The sequence below is a fragment of the Falco cherrug genome, chromosome 4 (genome assembly GCF_023634085.1).
Source record: "Falco cherrug isolate bFalChe1 chromosome 4, bFalChe1.pri, whole genome shotgun sequence".
NCBI classification, from domain to species: Eukaryota; Metazoa; Chordata; class Aves; order Falconiformes; family Falconidae; genus Falco; species Falco cherrug.
The window spans coordinates 44,929,126-44,948,985 of NC_073700.1; the positions used below are offsets into that span (position 1 = coordinate 44,929,126).

General features: G+C 57.1%; 1 long non-coding RNA gene across 3 annotated transcripts in view; it reads left to right on the forward strand.

The window, feature by feature from the left end:
- LOC114017302 (uncharacterized) overlaps positions 1 to 19,860 on the forward strand; it is a 36,825-nt gene that overhangs the window by 11,702 nt on the left and 5,263 nt on the right. For all 3 annotated transcript variants that reach the window (XR_008731855.1, XR_008731854.1, XR_008731853.1), the window contains exon 4: positions 11,493 to 11,856. This is a non-coding gene — a long non-coding RNA (uncharacterized LOC114017302). The remainder of the gene's footprint in view (positions 1 to 11,492; positions 11,857 to 19,860) is intronic.

The window sequence follows — 19,860 nt, forward strand, 5'->3', positions numbered from 1 at the left end:
CCTGAAGGCTGAGCGGTCTCCAGTTATTCTGGGGAAGCTCAGGGAAGGTGTTTTCAGGTGCCTGGTTCAGGGTGTAGCTTGGAGTGGGCAGCAGAGGGAGGCCCCTCCACGGCCACAGAGTCTGGCCCTGCGCTCTCGGGCATTTGGCAGTGGTCAGCAGGGATGCTCTGCAGGTGGACCCGGGCACCCATGTGTTTAAACCATCACAGGATCAGGCCCTGGCCATGCTGCACCATCTACCGCTGTCCCACTGGAGGCAGGCCCGGCGCGAGGGGCACAGCAGCCCCAGCAGGGTGGTGGCACCAGGGCATGGCTGCTGGTCCCCTCGCCACTCGGGTCTGTGGTGCACCAATTCCCTGGCTGGGTCAGTGCCGAGAAACGAGAAGGGGAAGAGCATCAGCTCCAAATATTAAATCTCAACACCTTGATCCCTCGCTCCATCAGCCTGTCCCTGCCCTGCACATCCTGGCTTCTAGGTGGGGTTGTGCCTCCTCTTTCACCTGGCATTGCTGGAGTCTGCAGCAGAGCAGGAATCTGGGGTGTGGGAGGCAGGGGTGCACCTTCCTCCCTCCCGATAGATCTGGCTTTGTTCAGGCAGGAGAGGGGCAGATTCCTTGTCCTGGATCCCTGTGATCCCTGGCACTGATCCTGCACCCCCAGCCTGCACTCACAGCCTGGGCTCACCCAATTTGGGCCTTTTTCTGGTCAGGGAGGATGTGGACCCTATATGTAGTGTGGGATAAAGCAGGGATGGCCTCTGTACACCCCAAAATATGGTGTGGGATAAAGAGAAGATGGTTCCTTGTACACGCTGTGCCCCATGGAGCTGCTCTACCTGGAGTCTGGGGATGGGGACAGAAGCGCAGGTGTTTTTGCTGTGGTGGTGCTGAGCCGGGTGAGGACCTTTGCTGCAGCACAACGTGGGGCCGCTGCGGCATCCAGAGGCACCAGCTTGTCTCCTTGGTGGAGACACAGGTCCCTGGGGCAAATGTGCTCCGTCTGATGGCTGATGCCACCCTGTGCTCTGCTTGCGGGGCTGGATGGATGGGCCACTGTGCTGGGGGAATGAAAACCTTCCCCTGCTCCTCAGTCATTTGTCCTGAGCTCCTCCAACGGACGTCAGGTTGCTGTTGGAGCAGGCTTTCCATGTCAGACCCGCTTACATCCCTTCAAGCATCTCTCCAGGATGTGGACCAGCAGTGAATGCTGGAGCTTTGTGTGGGTTTGGGCAGGATTTGGGCAGAGGCTTCCTGCACCGACCTGCCCGTGTTTCTGCAGCATAGGCGGAGGAAGCTGCTGGCTGGTGGGAGCAGCGGTGCAGCAGCAGCGAGGCCGCGTGGGGACAGCTGGGAGGATGCAAAGCGGCGGCAGGAGGGATGCACGGTGCACAGTGCAGGGAGTAGGTGCTGTGCATCCATCCTTCCCTTGCTGCTCATGGTCCCAGGCTGAAGGGTACCCCAAAACACACCACTACGCACCTTGCTATCCTGGCTGGGAGCAGAGGGGAACCAGCGCAGGTTCTGCCACGCTTGGGAAAGCTTCTCCTCCCTCCTGACTACTTGTAAACCATTTAGCAAGAATTTCTTAAAATAGGTTCCACTTTAAGGACTTATCTGCTGAATACCATTAATTTTCTGGGGTTCGTTAAAAGCAAACTTGGTATCATAGCAACTGAATCTATTCCAGGGAAGCAGCCAATTGCACCGCGCGGTGTGTGCAACCGAAGGCGAGAGAAAGGAGCCTTTCAGGTTTATTCTCGGGCTTGTGCCTTTGCAAGTGAAGTTTTAATTTTCAATGTTTTATTCCTTGCAGAATATTTTATAATTTCTCCCAGCAAATCTGCAGGGAGAGGAAAATCACCGCGCTGGCAAATATTTGCAAAATCGCCTTCTTTTTGTGCCGCCTGTGCATGGGCAGAAGCGGTGGCAGAGGGATGCAGTGGGTGATGGGGCTGGAGCTGGTACTGGCAATTCGGCCTCATGCTGGGGACGGCTGGATCCATCCCGCTGGGGTTGACGCTGCCACCCCTATGTTACCCTCCGGAGCGATGCTGAGCACAGGCATCTCTGGCTGCCTTGGCTGGATCCAGGACCGCCCAGTGGGATTGGGGACCGCTGGTAAAGAGGACGCTAATCCCCGTCTCATTTCCCCAGCCTCGCTAAAGAAATAGTCATTATTTTCCTTTTAATCCCATCTCTCTCCTCTTTTCCATTAGGCCCTAAGCTGCAATCTTGTTCCCAGGGGATGTTACGCTGAGGATAATCCCGGCGCTGCTGGGGCGCTCAGCCCAGCTACTTTGGGCGGGGGGGAGCAGCAGCCCTGGGCTGAGCCCGGCCAGCCCCAGGGGTCCTGGTCCCTGGTGCTGAGCAAGAAGCCAGGCTGAGCATCCCAGTGCTGGCAGGGCAGAACGAGCCGGGGCAATGGGGTGCTCCCCAAAACCCTGGCCCAGCTGTGGAGATGGGAATAGCGAGAACTGTTGGGATGCTGGGATGGTGCCGCCGTGCCGTGCCAGCTCGGGTGGTCAGAATCCATCCCTGGGCTTGGCAGGGGGATGGATGGGATGGAGCCCTTTGTGCTGTGAGGGATGGAGGGAGCTGGGGGGATACCGGGCGTCAGGGTGCTGAGAGGAGCCAGGAGGCAGCTCCACCTCCACCCCACAGCGCCAAACTCAGCCGAGAAACACGAAATGGCAGGGCCGGCACCTCGCCTGCCAGAGCCCTAAAAATAACGCCGCCCAAGATTGCCTCTTGCTGCCAGCAGCGCGGTGTTGGGGTTTTAACTGGGGACGGGTGTCGGGAGCCGTGTTCGCAGCCATCCTGGCTGCCGGCATCGCACACGTGTGCCTGGAGGTCGTTAAACCCAAATGTCCTTGTCCCTGGGTGAGAGAGTCCCCATGCCTGCTCCCCCAGCCCCGCCACCTCCTCCCGCCGCACACTGGTGATTTTCCAACTTGATAGCAAGGAGGGGGAAAAAAAAAAGTAATTTATGATAAAAAGTATCACTTAAATAGACAGAAAGGGTAAAAGCCCCAGACAAAACCATATCCCCGAGCAGGAGAAAATGAAAAACAGTGATGTGTTTAACTTTAGGCTATTTAAAAATAACCATTGAAGAGGCAACAGTAAATAACAATTCCTCCCCATCAGGTATGTGTCACTGCGGCGGCCAAGCTCCTGTTTATTTACCCAGAGCCGGTGGAGGATGGCCTGGCTGGGGCTTTAGCTGCTAATTTTTATAGATGTCAGGCTGAAGTCTCCGACATGGATAAATCAGGTGCCGGCAGCGGACGGAGTGGTGCGAGAGCACTCAGCCCTCCTTGGTGCCGGAGGGGTGCGCGTGGGACCTCCACCCATGGGACCCAGCCTCGGGGGGTGAGATAAGACCTCACGTGTGGGGCCAGGTGCCCAGGATGTTGGGGTCTGTTCCCAGTCCACCAACTCCACTGGAGCCTTGCTTTCTCTCCCCCATTTTTTTTTTTTTATGGAGAAATTATTATTTACAGTTTAATATCATCATGTTTCTATGGAAACCCATGGCTGAGCTGGGTGGAGAAGTCAAAACCATCCATGGAAATGGCAATATTTGAAAGCGAGCAGAGCAGGGTGGGTGCTCACTTGCACTGGGATGTGGGGACTGGGGTAGGGGGCAGGTGTGGGGTGTGGGGGGACCAGCATGTAGGTGATGCTCAGGGTGCTGAGGATGTGGCCTTGGTGGCTGCGCTTTGTCACTGCTGCCAAAGCCAAACGCTTCGCTTGGGCTCTTCGGCAAGCGGTTTTTCAGGATGCTCCAAGAGAGCTGCGTTTGCTGAAGCCTTTCCCCTTCCCCACATCAGAAATCTTCCTGGTGCAGGGAAAGCCCCTTGGGAACTGATGGTGCTTCAGTGGGAGAGGGTTGGCCAAGCCCCCTTGCTGCGGGCACGTGTGGGCATCGCCCACCCCAGGGAAGCGCTACTGCTCCGAATGTAGGTCACGCACATATGTGCATCATCATATACATATGTTGACTTCAAAGAGCTCAGGCTCATCCTTGCCGATAACAAACCCGCGTGTGGCTGTTAAACAGATTTGCATTTCTAAACGGTGAACATGGGGCACGTGTGTTGTGTACTGGGGGGCTGGGGGTACCCCCCTGCCTGGCACCGGCACTGGCACTCATGCGGAAAGAGCACGGTGGCGGCGGAGACCTTCTCCCCCTAATAGCCGGTGACAGGGACTTGCTAGTGGCGATGTCCCTGCGCTGGGCACGGAGCAAGGACGGAAGGTGTGCGATGTCCCCGCTTTTGTCAGAAAGTATCTATCAGAGCAGCGGGGAAAGGTCAGCGGGAAAAGCACGCGGGGAGGCACGAGCGGCCCCGAGGATGCTGTCCTGTCGGTCTGTCTGCCCTGCTGCGAACGCCAGCCAGTGATGCCCCCCCCTCCCCACAAGGACAGCAGGAGATTAGCTTAAAAAATCCCAGCTGCTTCAAAAAATAATAACTGTGGGTTTCGCTGCCTTTGCCTTCTGGTTTTCGAGCCTTTGGGGATGGTGTTTTCATGCTTTCCTCCGCTGCCACCAGAAATGTATTTATTTATTTTTAATGAAAAGCACGATCCCGGTGCTATTCTGGGGCTGGGCCTTGGCAAACAAGGGATGATGGTGGGGCTGGGGGCAGGGGGGGCTGTGCCTGTGCCGCTGCCGCTGCCTTTGAGGGCTGGTCCCCCCCCTGCGGCGGCTGTGTGAGGAGTGAGACCCCCGGCTCCGCCATCCCTGGAGCTCCCTGAGAGGCTGAGCCCAGACTTTCTCTGCCCTAATTCCCTGGGAAACCAGGCGAGGGCTGATCCTTGCATGGCTGTTTATTATTTTCTATAAATCTTGGATTTCTAGAGCTTGGAGCAGACTTTTGGGCAACCTGTGGGCTTCATGGTGGGGGAAATCGAGGTGTGATGCGCCTGAACCGCCCCAGCCCTGGGGAATCCCATCCCTTCGTGTGTCAGGTGGGGAGTATTTGCTCCCAGAGCATCAAAGACTGGTGGTGAAACCTGGACCAGGAGGAGCTCAGGGTGATGCTGGTGTCTTTGGGGTCCCCGGCAGTCCCCACGGCTGTGCTGTGGGCTGGGGGTGTGACCACCAGCCATGCGTCCCCTCTGCTTGCTGTGCCTCTGGGTTTGCAAATCAGGGATGGGTGCTGGTACCTTTTGGCTTATTTTTTATATCAAAATCAAAGCAGATGGATAAAAGGGAGAGATGGGAGGGGTCCAGGCCGGGGACATTAACACTGGCTTGGCTGCCCAGGGCGTGGAAAGCCCCCTTGGCTCTGCATTTCTCCTCCCTTGCCAGACACCCCTTCCAGAGCAGACTTTAGGGATGAAACTCTGCACCAGCAGCAATGCATAAACCTGAGACAGGCACACGTGTGCTCCCACGCACACCCGGGCTTGCACACGCGTGTGCACGCGCAGCTGAGCCGGAGTTGGGGCCGGCTGCTCCAGGAGACGGGGTGCGAGTGGCATTTCAATGCAATCCAGGCGGGAACAATGAGGTGTGTTTTTAAGGGACTGTGAAAGGGGGGTTTTTGCTGAAGGACTGAAAAGGCGGCGGGGGGAGGAGGGAGCCGGGCAGCCCCTCCATTAGCTCAGTGCAGCAGCGAGAACAGCTGTGAAAAGAGCCCAGGCCTTTTTCCCACGCCCAGAGGAGCGGAGCGAGGGAAGGAGCCCTCCCAGCGAGGTCAGATCCCATCACTAATATATACACAGGCTGTGCCCTCATTCACGTCACCCCGGCGCAGGTTTGTTTAAGGCACACACACACTGACACTAATTTCTCCTCGCCCTCGCTCCCCCAGACGGCCCCATTATGGTCCCCGCTGCATTAAACCCTCCCCGTGCCCCGGCGACGGCTGGCGGCACCCAGGGTGGGTTGTTTGGTTTTTTTTTCTTTTTTTTTGTAATAATTCCCGCCCCCCCCTCCCCCCCAACACCTGACTGGCAAGGTCAAGACGAGCTGCCCGCGTCGTGGCGGCAGCGATCGGCTCTGTCCGGCAGCTGCTGCTCCAGGGCCGGCTCGCAGGAATGTGCCGCAGTAGCCAGGTCTCGCAGATGGGACCTGGCGGGGTTTTGACACCCGGGACTCAGCTGGTGGAGGCGGATGGGGGATGCTGAGCCTGGGAGGGGTGGTGAAACGACCCCCCCGCCATCCCAGTGCTGTGCATTCAGGGGAGCGTGGCTGATTGATGCCGGTGGAGGTCTGGCCTTGCGGCTGCTTGTCGGGGGTGGTGGGGGTGGTGTGAAGTTGTGCGGCTTTTCTGGGGCCAAGTTAAAGGATTGGTTCAACCCCCCCCTCCCCCCCAGCTTGCAGTTTCCAGAGCCTGAACGAGGCGTGATCCCGGGAGCTCCGGTGCTGCCTGTGGGATCTCACCAGTCCTGATACGATGCCACCGGTGCAGGCCATGGGTGATGGCCCCATCCCACCTGCTGTCCCATGGGTCTGGCAGGTCCTGCCCCTACCCTCGCTGCCACCGTCCCCATCCTGTGCACCCCAGCACTCGGGGGGGTCTGGGGGACATTGCATGGGGATACTGGAGGGTGCAGGATGTGTGCATGCGAGGCTGCTCCGCCGTCCTGTCAGGGGGATGTGCAGGGGGTGAGGGGGATGCTCCTCTCCTGGTCTTCCCAAGCCAGGATCCGATTGCAGGGACTCCTGTCCCTGTTCGCCCTGCTGTGCTGCCGGCCCAGCCCGGCATCTGCTGAGAGACGGGCCGCAAATAAATCAGGTCTTGTTTATTCTCGTGCCTGGGCTTGGTGTGTGAGTTCATTTTAAAACGTTCTGCCTTAAATTACAGCCTAATAAATCAATACCCACTTAACGATGCAAGCGAGCGGGAGCAGTTTGTGCAAAGAATTAAAGTTGCCTCTGTGGCTCTCGGGCTTCATGAAGGGCAAAGGAGCGAGTCCCAGCAGGACCCTGTCTTGGGACATGCATGTGCATGGCTAGGACACGTGTGTGCATGGCTGTGTGTGACTAGAACATGCGTATGCATGGCCAGGATATGTGTGTATATGGCTGTGTGCAGCCAAGACACGTGCGCACGGCCAGGACATGTGTGTACATGGCTGTGCATGGCTGGGGTGCATGTGTCATGGTGGTGCACAGCCCAGACATGCATGTGCATGGCTGTGCATGGCCTGAACACACATGTACATGGCAGGGACACATGTTAGGGCAGGCATGTGCTGTCAGCCACCCTGTGCAGGGGCTTGGGGCAACCTCAGAGCTAATGCCAGCCCATGCCAGCTCCTCTGACATGGGGTCTCTCTGGATTCCTCCCCAAAAAGGCAACAATACCGTTCCCCCCCATCCAGCTCCCACCCACCTCTGCCTTGCCGCCCCCTCCCTGCTCAGGGCGCTTCGTTATGCCCCCACTAACAGCTTTCCCTGAGCATCCTCCTCCCCTTCACCCCTCCGCTCACACCTTTCACTTGTCTAATCCCCTCGTATTTGTCTGGGCCGCCTTCCAGGGCCACCCACCTCTTTATAGGGCCACTGCTAAGTAAACGCTGCCTTTGCTCCGCTAAAGAGGGACTCCTCCTCGGCACAGTTGGGGTTAGCGGGACAGGACCTTTCATGTGCCGCTCGCCTTTCTCAGGGGCTGCCCTTCACCTCCTGCTGCAGCACCCTCCATCCTCGTCCTCCTCCTTCCCAGGGGGTTGGGGCACACTGGGCTTTTGGTGCCCAGCATCGGGGCATCCGCAGCCCTGGCTGCCGTCGTTGCTTGCTCCCACCAAAGCTGCCCTTGGCGATGGCCAAGGACCCTCATCCCTGTCCCCCCCCCCCCGGCTTGTGTAGAGGCTGGTTTTATCCCTCCCCCCTCGTCTCCCTTGCCAAGCCCTGACACTTGATGGCAGCCCATTCAAAATGCATGGGCTCCCCTTTCCAAGCGCCCCGGTCCTTTTGAACTAAAAGGATTTTCTCAGAGGCTAAGTTCAAATGTATGGCCGTTATTTATTTATCACCCCACTATGTATTATTCATTTATTTAAAAATGTATGGCAGCTGGGAGCCCCGTGTTTAATCACCCCACGGATGGCGAGGGCTAGGTGGAGCCAGCCCCTTGCTCAGCCGGTAACCTGGTGTGGTGGCTGCCGCCGGCCCGCCGGCCTCACGCCTGATTTACCACGACCCCAGCCAAAACTAACCCCAACCCCACGGCAGCCAGCGCCGGGTGGCCATGCCGGGTGGGCTCCGAGCTGGAGCTTCAGGGGGATGCCAAAGACCTGCTGTGCCCCGTGCTGTGTGGTGCTGGGTGGAGGTGCATGGATTTGGCATCTCCCTCCTCCCTGGCACTGCTTTTTGGGGTTGGGGAGGGGGACATGCCCTGCTTGCCGCCTGGCTGGCCCCTCGGGTGGCCGTGGCTGGCAGAGCGCTGCCTGTCCCCAATACAAGGACGAAGTGGCTGACATGCTGCTGCTGTGCAGGGAGGCTGGGAAGGGCTGGCATTGGGCTGTCAAAAAGGAAAAAAAAAAAAAAAAAGAAGAAAAAAGGAGAAAACTGGCTGTGTTTTGCTTTCCTGGGGAGGAGGGGATGCATTCAGCTCTTCTGGCATCTCCTTGTCCCTGAGTGGCTTCACGCAAGGGTAAAGGACCGAGTCCCTTCACAAGAGGAGCATGAAGGGTTAAGGGTGCTTTCCTTCCTCGCTAAACTCCCCACGTCCCGCCATGAGCCCCCACCACCCTCTTCCTCACTGGGACACTCACTAATTGAGACAGCTCCAGCCCCTGCCTCCCTCCTCTTCCCCTGGGGCTGAGCTGCCTCTTCCCAGGGGGAGCACATTGTCTGCTCCAGCCGGGTTGATGTAATCCCTAAGCCCGAACAATACTTCCCCACCCCACTCCTGCTGAAAGGGTATTAGTTGCCCAATGAGATAATTACTCCACAGGCCACCCTAATCATCCTGTCGGCCCAGCCGCTTTCCCTGCCGGGCGATGAGCCACCCGGCTCGGCCCCAGAGCACCTGGGATGCAGGTTTGAGGTCCCCTCGGGTGATGCTGTTGGAGATGCTCACCCTCTGCGGGTATCCGGACCCCGAACACCAGCAGCAAAATATACCGGGGAAGGGGGATGTGCTGCTGAGCTGCCACCCCCAGCCCCATGGCTGTTGTCACCTCAAAATGCCACCCATGTGTGGGGTGCGGGGTGGGAGTCTTGGGATGCTGAGCCTGGGCTGGCAATGCCACTGCCACCGTGCTGAGGAAGCATGGGTGGGATGAACCCACTCCCGGTGCCATGGGGTTTGGGTTTTTCCTGAAGTTACGTCCTGGCCTTGGCCCCCTCGGGAAGGGTCTGGGCTGGCAGATGTCCCACAAGTGCCCAGCAGCAAGCACAGACCCAGCAGCCCAGCGAGAAACCAATGATCAAGCTAAAATTTTGGGAAACAGAAGTCCATTTTTTCCTTAAACGCCAGCATTTGCACAGATCTGATTGCAAAAAAACAGAATTTCAGCAATTGAAAAACCTGCCCCAACCAACAGGATAAATTGCGCCGTTTCCTGAACTGGTTTAACAGGAAATAATCCCAGTTTTCAGCCTGGCTTTGTGCAGGTTTTGCTGCTGGAAGGACCCTGCCCTGGTTCCCGGGAACGTGCGGGGCTGTGCAGTGCACACATGGCAGTAGCGTGTACCAGCGGACACACGCATGTACCTGCACATGCAATGCTGGCTGCTCGGTTGGGGTGAAATCGGGCAGTTTTCCCAGCTGGATGATGCCAGGGCTGGCTTTCCTCTCCTGGAGCAGCTAGGATGTGGCCACCGGCTGCAGAGCTCCCCTGTCCCTTAATTGTCTGATGTGCTGGAACTGGGGATGCTGCAGGAAAAGGGACCTGTTCAGGGCTGCCGAAATGAAAGCCTAGTTCTTATTAATCCTGCTCTTTGCGGCTCTGGCTATGCTGAAGTCGGGGATTATCCCATCTGCCTCCCCGCACACCGGTACAGGAAGAGAGAGGCAGCCGAAGAACTAATCTCCTGTAGGTTTTGCTGATTCCATCAGGAACGGTGGCCGGGGCGGGGGGCTCAGAGGGGTTAGGGGGCCAGAGCTGGTCAGGGGGACATGGACCCTCTGCCACTGTGGATTTGTGTTGGGCTTGGGGAGGGGAGCTGCTGTTTTGTGGGATGTTTGGTGGGATGCTCATGGGGATGCTGGCTGGGATGCTCACTGGGATGCTGGCTGGGATGCTCACTGGAATGCTGGCTGGGATGCTCACCGAGACCAGGGATGGGGTTTGAGTGACAGGTCTGGCAGCACCACAGTCACCAGGCTGTGCCACCCTGAGTTCCCAGCGAGGACTTTCCCCCCACCCGGCACCGCTGGGAATCCTGCTGATGGCACGGGGCCGTGCAAGGCCAATGCTGCAGGAAGGACGAGGGATGTTGCCCTGCTGCAGCCACCACTCCTCCCCGTCCCTTTCTTGGCCGATCTCTTCTGACAGACAAACATCGGTTCTTTCTCCGCCACAAAGTCCTTGTCCAGCCAAGCACACAAAGCAGATCCATTATCTGATGGGGGACAGAAAGGAGGGGCCGGAGGGGGGGCAGCCGCCGCACAATGCGCACAAGTGGCGCGCGGGGCCGCCCCTATTGTGTCTGGGCAGGAAGGGCCGGGACCCACGGTGTGGCCCCCTCAATGGCAGCATTGTGTCTGAGCCCCCCCCGTCCCCTTGGGCATCCCCTTGGTGTGTGTCCCCCTCCTTCCCCAGCTCCCACCACCCATCTGGGGCAGCGCTGTCAACCCACCCTGTCTCCAGTCTTTTTGGGGTCCTCTCTTCCCATTGGATACCCTCAGGATGTTGAGGGGTGTTGGAGCGGTCGAGTTTTTGGGAGTAAAATGAATGGGCTGATGGGTGCCCCCCCCCCCCCCTCCCCCAGCAGGGTTGTGCAGGGTGAACACGGGTGCTGGGGCCAGCGAGGGTGGAAGTCCTCGCCTCCCCATCCCATGATGGTAATAAAAAGGCTGATTTGGGGCAGACCCAGGCACCCCCTCACCGGCGGTGGGGGCTGGGGGGATGGGGGAGGTGACAAGGGCACATCTGGAGGATGTTTGCCCCCATCATCTGAATCGGAAGGGTTTCCCTTCCCACAGGCTCCCAGGAGGGTTTGGCTCCTCTCCCTTGCCAATGCCATCCCGCCTGCAAAACGGGATGTGGGATGCGGTGCGGGGTGTGATCCATGGGGTGACAGACCCTCCCTCTGGACCCATGCAGGTGGCCAGAGCCCAATTGCCATGTGGGGTTTGTACATGGGGGCGGGTGTGGAGACCTTGAGGTCCTTCGCCAGGCTCTGGCAGTGCCAGGAGAAACCTTTGCGATCCCCTTAAAGCATCATTTGGCCACATGGGCCTGCCCGGCGCGGCGGCTGGGCTGGGTAAGATGGCTCGGTTGATGAGTAGTGTGAGATTGGGAGGCGGGGGTTGGAGGTGATCGGTTTGGGTTTGGACGTGACAGCGTTGCTTGTTTTATTTTTTGCAGAGGAGAAACCCCCGCGTTGCTTGGATCACCACGGTCCAGCAGCATCCCTCACCGGTGACGGGCATGGGGCGAAGCGGCCAGAGAGATGGGGAGACCACCCACCCCGCAGCACCCTAGAAATCAAAAGAGAGAGGAGCCCTGTGGGGTGCTGTGGACTGAGCTTTCCTGCCCTTGGGAGCCACCAGACCGGGAGAAGGTTGCTCCTGCCATGGGTTTGCAGCAGCAAAGTTGGACGTGGCTGTTGGGGACGGGCTGGTTTGGTCACATCCCTGCACGGTGAGCGCAGCGCCCACGGAGCCAGGCACGGGAAGCTAGCTGCGCTGCCCTGAGGATGCTCGATACCCCTCTGTCTCTCCTGAATGGGGTAAGTTTGGGATTTTCTTGCTTTCCTTTCTCTTCCTGCAAGACCAGCCCGCCGGCATTGGGTTTTCCCCGCACAACCTCCTGCCAGGCTCTCTCCAGCCAGGGATTTGGGGGTCCAGGGAGCAGCGCTGCAGAAGCAGGGGCACCCACGACAGCTCTGTGAGCGGCTGCATTGCTCCTCGCCGTCGGGGCCAGGTGAGCGGCTGCAATTGCCAGGCTGGGAGGTGCCATGCTGGTTTATTTCTCATTGTTTTTTGGGAAAAAAACCCCCACTTATTATCCCCATTTTATTTATAGTTCTTTTTGAAAACATTTAAATTCCCCCCACCCCCCACCTCCAGCTGGTGGAGGGCTGGGCTAATGGTAACAGCTTTTGATTGCAAAATAATTGACTTTTCCCCTATTTCCTCTCTAATGTACATCTAAAAATCTTTATGACTCAAAAACATCCTTTTCTATGACTAAATGGCATAAGGGGGAATCTTCCCCCCTTGCCTCTTGCTTTGCCCCCAGCTGGGTGGGCAGCCTCCCACACCACCCACAGATCCTCATGCTCTGCCCCATCCAAACCCCCCAAATCCCATTTGTCTGCTGGCAGACACTGGATTTCGCCTCCCAAGTGACTCCCAGCTCCTTCTGGGAGCCTCTTTTGGGGTGACGGTTTCACCCCAGCCCCCAGCATCTCTGGGGAAGGGGGTGGGCAGGTGCACAGCCCCGCAGCAGCAACAGCAGCAGCATAGCATCCCTGGGAGTCAGTCAAGGGATAAAACCCACATCCCCTGCAGTCCTCACTCCTCCAGGTTTTTTCACGTGACGGCAAAGCTGTCCGAAACATTAGAAAAAATAACTTTCACCTTTCCCAGCGTGAGCCTGGCAGCCGGTGCGGGTGCTGCCGTGATGCCCGTGGGCAGCCCACGCTCTCGGGGCTGGTTTTCTGGCAGGGATTTGGTTCACTCCCAGTTGCACAATGGGGAGATAAGGAATATTATCCCGTTTTCCCCCAAAACAATGCCTGCGCAGGAAGGCTTTTGAGTATCTCCTTGTTGAGGCTGGATTTTCTTGGTTTTCCTGCTGGCTGGCACCCCAAGGGGGATGTGGGGTGCATCCCTGTGGGTTCACCCTCTGGAGATGTGTCTGGGATGCTCCCATGGCACAGGGCTGTGTCAGTGCTGCTTTTTAGGGGGCTGCGGCCACGCCTCGCTCCCCATCGCCCACCCCCTCCAGCAAATACCTCTGGGGATACTAATCCCCACATCGACCGTCAATCTCCATCCGCGGAGACCGGCGCTGTCCCATCTGGAGACCCCGAGGTGCAGGGATGGAGTGAGGAGCCCCAACCAAGGGCGAGGGGCATACTAATACCCCCAAATTATGACGCCCCATGTCTTTGAACTCCCCTCCCCATTCATTGTTGCTTCGTTCCTTCTCCCCTTTGCTTTTAAATACCCTCTTCTTCCTCAAAGCGATATTAATGATGGTCGGTGGGGCTTGGTGCCGGCACCCGGCGCAGCGCTGTGCCCGATGGGTGCCCTGAGCAGATGCTCGGTGCCGCGGGCAAAAGCCATCCTCCTCCTCCTCCTCCTCGCTCTAAGATGGCCGGCGGCCCCAAAATGGTGCTGAGCATGAGACGCCATCTGCAAGGCTGGTCCCACGCCCGCCGTGGCCTTTTTATGCAAAGGGGAATTAATTAGATTTGAATATGGTAATTAAGCCATCAAGCCCTGCCGGGTGCTATGAGGTCCCTTCTTTTCTTCGGGCTTTCTTCTCACCCCTCTCTCCCGCCGCCCCTTAACCCTTCCCCCTCCGCTTTTTGCACCCAAAGTACCGCTCCTGCATCTTAATTAAACGCCTCGTCTAGGCAATGCCATCATTGCCCCCTTTCCCGTGCTAGATCCTGTCCCTCTTGGTCAAGAGCCATGTCTGAACCCTGGGGGTGCCCGTCTATCCCCCCAAAAAAGCCCGGTGCTCACAGAGGGATGCAGGTGACTACCCAGAAGGAGAAGTGGGGTTTTGGCCGGTGATGGCCACAGCAAGAAGTGGGTCCAAAATTAATTCCCCAAAAGTTGGGTGGTATTTTAAGCCTCTCTGATCTTGACATTTCCAATATTGTCTTTTTTTTTCCTTATGTGCTGTGGGGGTCCTGGTGTCACCCATGTGCTGCCCTTGGCTGATGCACTGGGATAGGTGAAGCTGGGATTTCTCCAGGGTATTTTGTGATGGGAAGGAAAAGAATCAAGAATTGAAGGAGCTTCCAACCTCCGTGCCCAGAAAATGATTTATTTTTTAAATTGGGAATTAAACCTTTTCCCATTCCTACATTTCCTAATAGCATCCATCCACTCACCCTGACCCGTAACTGCTGGGTCTTTATCCACCTGAGCCAGGTGATGGTGCAGAGACCAGAAAGCTCCTGGAAAATGGGATCTGCACAGGGAAAAAAAAAATTCCCTGGAATATTTTTTATACATCTATCTATATTTATAAGGAAAATATTTCTCTTTTTTTCCATTTACCTCATAAAGCAAGCGAAGGAAATTGGGAATACCTGCGGGAGCTCGTCAGAAAAGCCCCCAGGCACTTTCTCAGCAAGTTGCTGAGAATGCGAATCAGCTTCTTTAAAAACTGGAATATTTGCAACAGGGTCATTTCTGGTAAAACTTCTAATTGTACCGGCAAGCTGCTTCCACCCAAACCCAGGAAAAGGCTGAGATGATACGTCTAGATACACACATCGATGGGGGGGTGTATCTATCTGTGGTGCTGGTAAGAGGCTCCCAGGGGTATAATCCCAGCCGGCAGCTTGGCGGCAGGCGGGGGCGATCCTGGGGCTGGGGGCCCCTGCGCTCCCCCACAGAGCTGGCTCTGACCTACATCGTGGGTGCTGGATGCGCCCCCCCCAGCCCCCCCGTGGACACCCACTCCCCACGGCTGGCGTGCCCGTGATGACCAACACGGGGTGGCCAGGGCCCTTCCACATCCCCAGCCTCCCCCTTGGCCTCAGTTTGGGTGAAATAAGGGAGAAATGATGATTTTCTCCTCCAGCTCCTTCCTCAGGGCAGGCACAGGGCGCTCACACCCAGCTCTGGCAGTGATGCTCTGGGTGCCTTTGGGGACCAGTTCCCGGGCTCTTCCTCATCCCGGACCAGGCTCTGGCCTGCTCCTGAGATGTATTTCCTAGCTCAGCCTGGAATAGGACCAGGAGACCTGGCAGCCCAAGGACCCACCTTCATGGGGAGGCCAGCACCAGCGTGCTCGTCCCCACGGCCACAGTCCTGCCGACCGCTCCTGGGATGGCAGAGGGGGGAGAAAATACACTGGAGAGAGGGAAAAGGAGCAGGAGAAGGGAGAGGGTAAGAAAAAGGAGGGAAATCTATAGAGCAAGGGAGGAAAGAAGCCAGTGTGAGAGAGAAATATAGGAGAAATAATAAAAAATATGGAAGCAAAAGGGGCAGAGTGGAAGAAAAGAGCAGATAACAGAGTGATGGGCTGAGGGACAAATCAGGGAGAGGTGATAAAGCGGGAGATGGGCAGATAAGACAGAGGAGCCCAGACAGCGCTAGCAGGAGGCAGAGCTGGGCTGGTACCCATGAGAGGATGCTCGAGGCTGCGGCTCACACCAGGGCTCAGCCCCTCCGAGGCTGGAGCAGCAGGGTGGCAACGGTAGCAGCGATGTCCCTGCCAGACTGGAAAGACCCAAAGGTCTATGAGCAACCCCATATCTCATTAACCAGGGTTCCCAGCTAATGAGCCCGGCCCAGCCGAGCAGGTGAGCAGCACCCATCGCAGGCAGGTGGCTGTGAAGCGCAGGGCTATAAATCTCCCGCGCAGTGTGGGCGCCGCCGAAAGCTTTCCAGCAGGATTTATCTCCCCTTCCCACTTTCCCCGCCTTCCCGCAACCGCCACGTGGATTCCCCGCGGCAAGGGAAAACAAGCGAAGATGCTTTCTTTTGTCTCCACCACCCGCTCCGCCGCGGCTCTCTGGCTCTAATCTGCCTCGGCCTCCTCCCCTTCATTCACAATTTTCTTCCCACCTCCACAGTGGAAGAAAAGGGACAAACCTTTTTTTTTCTTTTTTTTTTTTTACTGGGAAAATAAATCGAGGAGATGGTGGCAGCGCCGGGGAAGGAGGGATGGAGACTTCCCAACAGCCGAGCCTGGCTCTGGCTGGTCCCAGGGTAACCCCAAGGGTGTCACCTCCCTGAGCTCCCATACGACGCCCACCTCAGCTCACTGCTGCTCGTTATTCTTTAGAGCCTTTATAGACCATTTATGCTACTTCTGTGCAAAAAAAAAATAATTTTTTTAGAAAAATAATGTGATGGATGCACTGGTGAGAGCTCTGCACTGGGGAAGATAGGGGGGAGGATGGAGACAGCTTAAAAATTACAGTGGGAATTAGCAGGAGTCTGAGCTGTTGTTTGCGCTGCCCATTAGCATCTGCCTATTTATCTGTCACCAGATCCTCGTGGCATCTATCCATCCATCTGGATCCTTGTCAGTCTGTCTGCCTATCTAATTATCCATTAGCATGGCAAAGCCCCCCTGACAGCAGTCCCGGCAAGGCAGACGTGAGACCACCTCAGCTGCCCTTCCCCATTGCACGGATGCTTTTATGAGCGTTACCGACACGCGAGCGAAAACCCCCCTCCTACATGTCACCAAACAATATGTTCTGGTGGGCAGGGAAGGTTCTGCAAGGCTGCGGGATGCGGATGTGGGAAAGGCGGGCTGGAGCCAGCAAACACCAGGGGTTGCATGGCAGGGGTTGTCTGTAGGGTGTTGATTATATAGGGGTGTGCGTGTGCACACTGCCCTAGACGTGCCCGACGTGCCCCGCGCTTTCGCTGCTCACAGATGCTCCATCTCGCCCATGGGAAGCAGAGCCGGAGGCTTGGGCACCGCCATGCCGTGGGCAGCTCCGGTGCCGGTGGCTCTTTGTGCCCGCGCCGCTGCGTGGGGTTTCTTTGTTCGTGGCGCTGGGCAGGTTCCCCCTCCCCGCCTGCCCACTGGCCCGGCCACCGAGGAGCAAATCAGCGGCGTTTGCATATTCAGAGCAGGTGGGGGCCCATATGCCTAAGATGCACCAGACAAAATTAGCCACCATAATCATAATCAAGTGTGCCGTTGTGCTGGGGGAAGGGAGAGCCTGGCAGACAAGCCTGATAATTATGAAGCTCAGCATGTGCGCAGCGGTTTTGCAACAATTATGCCTAGCTCAGCAAGCCGGCAATGATGCTTGTTACAACCACCCTCCGACGCCCACCGGTAGCTGGCTCCCGGGAGGGCTGCGCCGGTTGGGAAGGGGGCACAAGGCTGGCGAGGGGCCGCGGTCAGACCCCCTCCCGGTGGGTCCAGCCCTTTGCAAGCTGCTTTGTGGCTTGGTGGCAGCCATAGCTTGGGCATCCCTTGACGAGCTGCCCCCTGCTCTCCCTGTACCCCAACCCATACCCTCCTCTTGCAGCTAAACCCCCACTTCCCACCCAGACTAAGCCTGAAGTGCCTGAGGCATCTCCAGAAACCGTCTTGCCCAGCTCCATCAGCACCCTGCAGCTCTTGCCCTGCATGGAGAACAACACAAACCCTTTGCATAAAGGAGCTCCGGCGCTCCAGCTTCACAAAAATCAGTTTATATTTGCCTCTCAGGACTTTCCCATCCTCCTCTGCTCACCCTGCTCTTTGCAGGGGTGTGTTATCTCCCATGCATCTGCTCCGCGGGCTGGGAACGAGGGCGGTGGCAGGAGGTGACACTCCAGATTCATCTCCAGCCGCCAATGCTCAAGGGCCGGTGTCATGCAGCATTTCTCTGAACGAGCCCTGGGGAAGGGGAATGGGAAGAAGCCGCATGCGCGCGAGGCCGACGGGAGATGCTCTGTGGTGCAGTGAGGACCAGCCCCTGCGCTGTGGCCTTGGGAAGTGGCAGCTCCAGGCTGTGCAGACATGGCTCAGCATCGAGCGGTGGCAGGATGCTCCACGGCGCCATCCAACCTGCATCCAGTGGAGGAGGAGGAAGATAAATTGGTTTCCTTTTTTTAAATAGGCTGGAAGCTGCTCTGGCTCACAGGGTAGTGCTGGGGGATGCTCGTGTTTCCTTAGGGTGCCCCAGTGCGATGGGAACAGGGGATCAAGGCTGTAGCTGTTCCCCTGATGGACTGGCTATAAAGAAGTTCAGCGTGTGTGGAAATCATGACTCTGCTTTCCCCAGCATCCTTCCTCCTCCTCCTCCTCTCTCCCATGTGCCATTTGGGTGTCAGGATGAGCCACACACCCCCCAGCCCCAGGAAAACCCTGCCTGAAGCACAGCGGTACCTGCAGCTTTGGGGTTAAAGAGCCCCAAAAACGGATTTTCCATGCAGGGGGGGTTGTGGACGTACCCAGCATCCCGGTCCTTTCTGCCTGTTACGTCCCAGCTTGATTAACAGAAGGAAGCAACAAACCAGCAGGGAAACACGCGTCGGCACTGGAGGATTGCTCCGCTCTGCACCGTCAGCCAGGGGCTAGTTTGCTCCGAACTACAGGATTTATCAGAAGATCATGGCAAAGCTGGGAAAGGACCAGTTTGGTTCATTTATGCTGGGGCATCTCCCAAAGTCCGTTGAAACAGCCCCAAAATCAAGCTCCTGCAGGACGGAGAAGCACATGCCTTTGGGGACAGCACGTGGGAGCAGCTCCACATTGCGGGGGGGATTTAGGGCTCCTGAAGATCCAGCCTGGCGGTTGGAAGAGCCATCAGTGTCAGTCCCTGGGTGTCTGGCGAGTCATCTGGGGGATCTGCTGGATCCTTTCTGGGCTGGCTTTTCCCCCAAGAAGCAGGGAAGGATGTGAGCCTTGGCAATTCCCCATCGCTCAGGATCTGATCCGTGCCAAGAGGCTCTCACTCTTATCCATGTGGGAACAGCAGCAGTAGCATCCGACTCAACTGACCAATTTCTGTGCAGCTGGAGCATCCTGGGATGCCCACACTGGCCCAGTTTCCCACTCGCAGAGATCCACTGCTTCAGCCCTGGTTTTGGTAAGGTTTGGAATAACTCTGCAGGAACTTGGATTCATGTCCCACCCCTTCCTGCCCAGAATCACCCATCAAGGAGAAATCACCTTTTACTAGGATTTTCCAAATCCCAGGAAACTGGGATCATTGTTTTCACCAATCCTCCTCTTTCTGCCCCACATGTTCAGGTTTCCCTGGTTGATCCCTTCCTGAATAAACACTTTTGCTTAAACCATCTGCTTTGGAGCCTGGGATGCTGAGGGGGCTTCCCAGGACTTTGATGGGCTCAGGGCACTCCCCGAACACCCCCATGCCCGGGGGTACTGGGGCTGCACCCATCCACAGCATCTCTGGCAGAAGGATCTTAAATGCTGGAGCTTTGAAAAGGAGCTTTCAGTTGTTTTAATTGATAGAGGAATCAGGGCCATGAGCAGAAACACAGTAAAATAAATCAGCGTTGCACTTGTACCACCTCCTCTACCCCCCCAAAGCTGGTTTGGGAGCAAAGCAGCTTTGCAAGACTTGGGAAAAGTGAGAAAATAGCCCCACCTGTTTGCTTTTAAACAGGCTGGGTTTATGGGAAAGAAAGGAAGAAAAAAAAAAGCTGAAGGGCTGCAAACAGTACCCAGAACCAAGCCGGGGCACATTATTCATGCACATGCTCTGCAAGGGGCAGGATCCACCGCTCTGCACCCCACGGGGCTAAAGAGCAGCAACTCTCCAGACTATAAATTCCCCGATTCCCTGGATCTCACCAGCCTGGCTGTTATTGAGATGCAGGGAGCAGGGGAGAAGGTGACTGCCAACTCCATAAATATTATTGGGGGTGACGGGGCTGCGCAGGGCCGGCGGGCGCGGACAAAGCGCCCATTGAGCTGTCGGCGGAGGCGCGACGGCCCAGCTGCCGCAGGGAGCCAGGACAGGGGTCAAGGTCAGAGGTGGCCCCTGCCTGTATTATTCCCACCCCCCCGGCCCCTTTCCTCATGCCCATAAAATTAATAAAGTTAACTGAGTATCGCC